Consider the following 7,994-nt stretch of genomic DNA (forward strand, 5'->3'; position numbering starts at 1 on the left):
TCAAGGCTCAGGGGTCCAAGATTATCTTCTGTGTCTGTGTTAATTGGTTTCCCTTTTCTTTGTTGAAGAGCATCTGTGCAGTCCTTGTGCCTAGTCTGCCATCTTGCCGGAACTCCACAAAACCATTCTTATAGCTTCTTCTGCTTTAGTCTTTCACAATTTTAATTGGCTCTTTTACAAGGGTATTTTATTGTTAGAACTCAGTTGTCAACAGAACTTTTTTTCCTTGTTTTTATTTCCCTGGAATTTCCACCATTGGCCTTAGTTTTTGCCATCTAAGTCTACAAACATTTTAATTGAATCCCCTTTCTGTATAACATCTCCCTACACACTTGCACTCAGGAATCTCATCTGCCTAAGTCCTCTCTTAGCCATACTTTTCTTCAGGTGCTTCTGATATGACAAAGCTTCCTTATTCCAATTATCTTCCTCAAGATGCAGAGTGATTTCCCACTGTGCCAAGGCAGCAAAGTGATTTGACTAATGAAGTCACATGATCTGACTAATGAAGAAAAATTAGAACACTTATTTTCCCATGATCTATTTTTCTCTTATTGCAGCCTAATATCATGTTAACTTTTTAGCAGCCATTTCATATTCTTCTGTGCCTATTAAAAGCTTGTGGTCAATACAATCCTCTGATTGTTTTTTCTCTCACTTGCAGTGTTGCCAAAATAGATCATTCCTCAACCTGCATTTGTCCTGACTGTGTGTTAATGTCAGACCGCACAATGGATCTCAGAACAATCAAGGACTGGTCGTTAGCTTCACTTTACTGAACTGTAAGATAGCCCTAATAATGCTGGCACCATAGGTGAGATACCATACATAGAAAGCACCATGTCCTGGTAAGCATGTGCTCTTCCAAAGAACAATATATTTATAGCCACAGTCTTCTCAAAGACCTGAGGTGACCAGACTGCTTAATTTTGTAGAAGCTGATTTTTATCTAAAGCTTTCTCTTTTTTCTTATCAAGTGCAATCCAGTCCCTGCTTCCAACAATTAAATACCCATCCAATTTGATGTCATTTCTCCAGGTTGATTGAGCTCTTAATTTTTTTTTTTTTTTAAAACAAACAACTTGGCAGGTGAAGAAACCCAACCCTTCTCCAACAACCAGAGCCCCGCCCTCTGCCCATGGCCTGGAGTTGATGGCCAAAGAGAGGCAACTCTAACTACTGCTCTAGGCGAGAGAGCACAGGCTCAGCCTGCCTGACCCAGAGGGACAGCAAAGGGTCACTCCAAAAACTGTTGCTGCTGGGATTATCAGGTGGCTGCTGGAGGCTCCCCACCGGATCCCCCTCCCTCCCTCCTTCTCTCTCTCTCTCTCTTTCTTTACAGATCACTTCCCAAGAGGAGTCGGCTGTTAAAACCTCATCATCACAGCTCAGGAACACCACTACACATACAAGGGTAAGAAACTGGGGCCATTCTTGCCAATTCCTGTTTTCTAAATTCTGGAGTGTGGCTATGGGGTAGGGAGGTGTCTGAACATCTGTACTTGTAGAGTTATTCTACTGAAAGGAGTCTACAGCAGGGTCATATTGCTCGTGTCCTTGATCTGAAGTTGGAAGCCAGAAAACATTTTCTTGAAATCTAAGGAATGTGATGTATTAGGAGACAGTCACACGAATAGAAATACAAGATAGTGATGCCTTAAAAACAACAACAAATTACTTGCAATTGCCAACAAATTGTTAAATTTCCAAAGCATAAAGTATGTTTCTCGTCCACGATTTTTTTAGGGGAGGGGATGGAGAAAATGAAATTCTTAGGTCTTGTTTAAAAAGTTTAGATTTCCTTTTTAAAAAGAAATCACAAACCACTTAAACATTTGGTTTAAATAAGTTTAAATAAAATGTATTCAATGTAAAAAGATAAAAGGTCTATTTTTTGAAAAGTTTAAGTAAAATGTAATCAGTTTTAACTAAATTGGCTGTACAATAGTCAGATATTCTGAATTTCCAGAAATAGAACTTATTGGCAAAATAGAAATTTGCTCCCCCCAAAAAAGATTTTTAAAAATGTTATTGTAAAACTGGTTTTTGTTTTAAACGTGCACTTTTATCTATTGGATATATGTTTTATACTAAAAAACATGTTGGAAAAGAAATGATGAAGTGGAAAACTCCCCTTAGGTTGGACTTAAAATGGCTAGCCAGGAGTGTTTCTATTCCTGGAGGTCACGCTGATGAGCCCAGACAGATGCAGCCATCGGAATGTGGCAGGGACAAGGAGCACTAGCAGCTGATTTGCTCCTCTGGCAAGAAACCATTCTGGGATCCCAGCTCATTCTAGCCTGAGAGTGACAGTGACACTTTAGCACACATGGCTTTTCAGCTTGTCCAGGAGGCAAGGAAATAGGGGTGGGGAGTGGAGTTTAGCAGGAAAGAGAATGTTCTTAAAGATAAAAAGACAATTCTTTTCTACTAGTTTTAGGAGCTTTTATCTGGAATCTGCTTCAGCCCAGGAGGAATTGATTTAACTAGGATATTTTCACATGGACTTCCCATTGGTAGAAGAGGGTAGAATTATGTTACAATTTCTTGGCACCATTCTTCTCAGTGCAGTGAGTGGTTCTCAATCTATTTTGGTATTAGACTTTTTGAGAACCTCAGGGCCCATTCTAAAGAAAAATGCACATAAACACATACGTACAACATGTCTCATAATACTCCAGAAAGCTCACAGAACTACCTGAAACCCAACTCAGAGCAAGATTGCTAGATACAATACGGGATGGCCAGTTATATGTGAATTTGATACTTTAAAAATAAAAATTTTTTTTAGTATAATTATGTCCCAAATATTGCACATGTTATTGTGAGCCATTGAGTCAATTCCAACTCATAGCAATCTTATATGACGGAGAAGAACTGCTGTAATCTTTACAGAGAGGAGATCTGGTGGTGCAATGGTTAAGGATTTAGCTGCTAACTGAAAGGTCAGTGTTTCCAACCCACCAGTCGCTCAAAGGGAGAAAGATGAGGCAGTCTGCTTCCATAAAGATTTCAGCTTGGAAACCCAACAGGGCAGTTCCACTCTGTTCTATAGGGTCAATATGAATCAAACTCAACTTGACAGCAATAGGGTTTTTTTCTTTCCTTCTTTTTTTTAATTTTCAACTCACTCTTTATGAGGGCAGATCACTAGGTATTTTTTCCCATGAAGCAGCTAGCTGGTCCGTTCAAACTACCTATCTTCCAGTCAGCAGCCAAGTGCTACCAGGGCTTCTTATTTTGCACAGGACATACTTATACTAAAAATTATTCACTGTTTATCTGAAATTCAAATTTAACTTCAAGTCTTGTGTTTTTATTTGCTAAATCTGGCAAGCCAGACCTAGACACAGACGCCAGGTGAAGAATCCCTATCTCAAAGAGTGTTCATCCACAGCTGAGAACAAGTTGATTCTAGGGTTCTGGAAGACTATACGGAGGAAGAAGTGATGTAAAACCAGACTTTGACAATATCCTTAACTCTCCAAAATTTTAGAACTGGAATGTACACATATTTCCATTGACAAATTATTAAACAGAAATCTCAAAAGTTGGAGTGTTTTGTCCAAAAACAAAATGAATCCAATTTTCAGTTTTATGACAACCAAAGAGATACCAGTCTGAAAAACTCAATGTCCACCTATTCCACTCATTACGAAAAATGTGGCAATTTATAACACACACACACACACACACAAGAATAGAAAAGAGAAAGAACTATTTTACTAAGATTTCCAGCAAAACCAGAACTAAAAATGTTAGCACTGAGTCTTTGTAGTCTTGTATTTCAGGCTTAGAGAATAAAACCAAAGTTAATTTTATGTTTAGTCTATATATGTTCTGCATAAAAGCTGGCACAAGTCTCTAGCTAAACTGAATCATATAGAATTGACAAGATTGTACAGTTTTTAAACAAAAAAAAAAAGATAATTTTATATTCAACCTAACACTTAAAAGGAAATATTTGATTCTTGATCAACAAATTTACACAAACCTTCCTTGAACCTATTTACATTTTTGGTTTGCCTGATCTATGGAGTTTCATGTCCTTACTGTCCTTAATAGAATAAAGAAATCCATCGATCTATTTGTCCAAAAACAAAACACTTAAATAGGCAATTATTCTATTTCAGTATTTGGAGCTATAAAGAACCATACCATGCTCTCCATATCCATTTTAGAAGCCTCAGTTTTCCCTCACTTAATCTCTACCTTCTCATGGTGGTGAGAGCTAACTCTAATCTACTCCCTTGGATTTTAAGCTAGCTTGGATTTGAGGAAGCAAATCAGAGTTTGATCTGGGTTGAATCTTTCCCTCTACTGCACACTTGCATGAGCTTGGACACACATTTATGCTCTCTGAACCTTAATTTCCTCATTTTTAAAAGGAATTGAATTAGGGCTGTTGTAATGTTTAAAATTTTAAAAACAAAAATCATGTGAAGTACTTAATCCAGGGTTCAATAAACAGTAATCCCTCAATAAATGTTAGCCATATAATTATTATTTTAGATCTAAATAGAAGTTATCAGGTAACATTCAATACATAAATAGATTCATACTTGATTTATAGTTAGGAATTGGTTATTAACATACTTATATAAACCTGGCAAATACAAAAGATGATGAAGAATGTGACAATTTATAAAACTCTGCCCAAGTTGTGTATGATACATGACAGTATCATCATATAAATGACCCAAGAGCCAGGATTCGTGGTGAGTGGTCGGGAGAAGAGTATGGAATTACACCTTAGTTACTTACCCTTTTGCCTAGTTTCTAATGCACGGCTCTTCCAGGGGATCAAAGCTCTAGGTAAGAGAGGTAAAGGGGATTCTCTGGGTTCCCTCCATGGATGAAGGGATACTTCCCCCCAGTAACATAGGGACCCTTCTACAACACTCTGTACCCTATGCAGTCTCTTCATTCATCCAAAAATGGAAGGGAGAGGAAGGGACTGACAGTGCCTCCAAATAGCCACTCATCTCATTATACAACCTCAGCTGCTAAGGTTAGGCCTGGTCCTCTTTCCAGTGTTTCCTACTATGGTAGGGGCTGTGTGAATAGTGCAAGCCACTAACAGTCCCAGGGGCAAAGGGGAAGGCAGTAGAGCTCTTCCTCTCTTTCAGCCCAAGAGGGCAACTTATTAGATCCCCACACCCCCTCCCAAAGGAAAGGAGAATCAAGCCTTTTGTGAATTAGGAAGAATGTGGAATCAGTTTTGAAGCAGCTCCAGACAAGAGAAGCTCAGCAAGGGTGTACTCTCCAGGCAGCCCATAACCTGAGGTCAAAGCCCTCCCTAGGGTAAACTAACCAGCGATTACTCTGGCTACCACACTTGAGGAGTCCCGGAGCAGTTGGCCACAAGACACTCACTCCATCCAGAAAAAAGCCTTCACAAACAGTAAGTAAAATGATCATCCAACTTGGAGTTAGCATACAAATTGAATCAAAAAGAATTCAGCATCTAGGTTATACTGTGGATTATATATGAACATACATCTGCAATTCATTTTTGTACCACCTTTTCCTCATAGCCTCAAGTAAACCAAGGGCCATATTTTGACTATCACTATGACCTCATTGGGAGCTCTGGTGGGTGGTGCAGTGCCTAAGGTATTTGACTGCTAACCAGAAGTTTGTCAGTTTAAACCCACCAGCCATGCTATGGAAGGAAGATGGGGCAATCTACTTCCATAAAGATTCCCCACCTCAAATCCAATGGGGGTCACTATGGGTTGGAATCAATTCAAGGGCTGTAAGTTCGGTTTGGTTTGATGATTGATTCACCTCATTAATCATTGGTGATCAACTACAGGGCCCTAGGGTAAATCAGACTCCAGGGATTGGTGGGTGCCCTATGACCTTAGGGTATATGTTTATAGAAAAAACTGTGAGAGTTCCTCTACAAATCACATTTGACTACTTGTTCACATATGCTGCAGTTACTGAGTAATTAACCTTTTAAAATATTCACTTACTTTCTAATCATCCTCTATTGGCTCATACTATCAGCTTTAGCCCCTAACACTATGACTAAGTAAATAGAAATGAATTAAATTGTTCCACTTTTTTTTCATACACGTGTACTCCTCAGGCTGCCCTTTTATAACTTCTTTAAGGTTGCCTTTGCTCTTCATTTAAATGTAATTATGAAAAATGCCCTTTGGTCAAGTGGCAAGGTGAGTATATGTCTGTTGGTATAATCTATAATCTACCCAGTGTGACTTTCTTTGTATCCACAATCACCAGAAAGACTCAAATGAGGGTCCTGGGAAATTTGTTAAAGGTTTTCCTGTCCTCCCTGCGATTACAGAGCCTCTGTAACAAGGTTCTATGATCTCCTCGATATGAGGGAGCTAGTTCGTTCTATAATAGAGCCTGAAGAACATGATCCCAAACAAAACAAAACCAGTTGTCATGGAACTGATTCCTATTCATGGCAGCCCCATGTGTTGCAGAGTAGAACAGTGCTCCACAGGGTTTTCAAGGCTGTGACCTTTCAGAAGCAGATTGCCAGGCCTTTCTTCCAAGGCACCTCTGGGTAGGTTGGAACTATCAACCTTTCAGTTAGTAGCTGAGTATTTTCATTCTTACTGGCCAACAGTCCTTAGGCTGAGAAAAACTAGCTTTTGTAGGCAAGATAAGATAAGATAAGGGACATGAAAGTTTTCACGAATGGAGCAGGTCAGGGTCAAGTCAACAGAGCAGAGAGGGCACCTCTACCACCAGGGGAGCATGAAGGCCTCTCAGTGGAGGAAAGAGAAGACTCAACAGGAAAAAGAGGAGGGCTACGGCAGAGCTTTTACTGCTTTCACTGCTTTGTCTAGCCTCAGTATGCCCTTTCCTTTCCTAAAGATTTCTTAACCCTTCTCTATTGCATACTACTCAAGTTCAAACCCATCTTGGCATCCAACATTTTTTACATTTTGGCCCAGCGTTACCTGCTGAAGTGTTTACCTCATGACTCCAGACTACCAGGAAGTCTGCACCTACCATGCTGAGTCATGCCACCTCACTTCTGCTTGAGGCACTTCCTCTACTTCTATGACCTTCTCTCTACTCTGCCTACTCTTCTTAAAAATTCTTCAGCTATCAGGATCTGGCATGATCCACCTCATCTGCAAACATTTTCATCCGAATACCATCACATCAAAACAGTCTCCCAAATTTGAATCCTTCATACCTGGCACATAGATTTGATCTGTTCTATGTTATCTGTTATTTTGTTGGTATAATCTACAACCACGTCTTCGAGTTCCAGGATTATCCCTACCTGTTTTGGTTACCTAGAGCCTGCCACTCTGACAAGAATATACCACAAATGGGATGGCCTTAACAAACAAGAGTTTATTCTCTCACAGTTAGGAAGCTTTAAGTCCAAGTTCAAAGTGTCAGGCTCTAGGGTCTGTGTGAAAGCCCCTCGACCTTGAGCTTCAGCTCTGCCTCTTGCTCTCGGCCCACTGAAGTTAGAGGCATTCCTTCACTCTGGCAACTACTGGCTGCTGAGGCTGAGAAGCCCAAGGCCAACAAATAAAATGGCACAGTCCTGATGTTACCAAACCACACGGTAGGCCATTAATTCAAGTCCATTGTAAGTCCCAAGGTTAGCAGAGCATGGCAGGCTGCTGAACAACATAGCTACATGCAGGGTCCAAACATGCCATCAGCTAGAGACCATTCCCAAAGTTGTTTCTTATATATGGGAAGCAGACCACATGCCCAAAGGCAGCTACTCAGTTGCCCACAATGGATTCCACCATAGAGTTGATTAACAGTCTCCTCATGGGGAATACTACTACATTCAGCTGCCCAGCCACTCAACCAGGCCTAGCCAAGTTGACACACAAATGTAACCACCATGTTGTTGTTGTTAAGTGCTGTCAAGTCATTTCCGACTTATAGTGACCCCATGCACAGCAGAACGAAACACTGCCCGATCCCGTGCCAGCCCCACAATCCCTGCTATACTTGAGCCCATCATCGCAGCCACT

The sequence above is a fragment of the Orycteropus afer genome, unplaced genomic scaffold, assembly GCF_000298275.1.
Source record: "Orycteropus afer afer isolate SDZICR_OR568_19922 unplaced genomic scaffold, OryAfe1.0 scaffold00034, whole genome shotgun sequence".
In the NCBI taxonomy this organism is placed as follows: Eukaryota; Metazoa; Chordata; class Mammalia; order Tubulidentata; family Orycteropodidae; genus Orycteropus; species Orycteropus afer.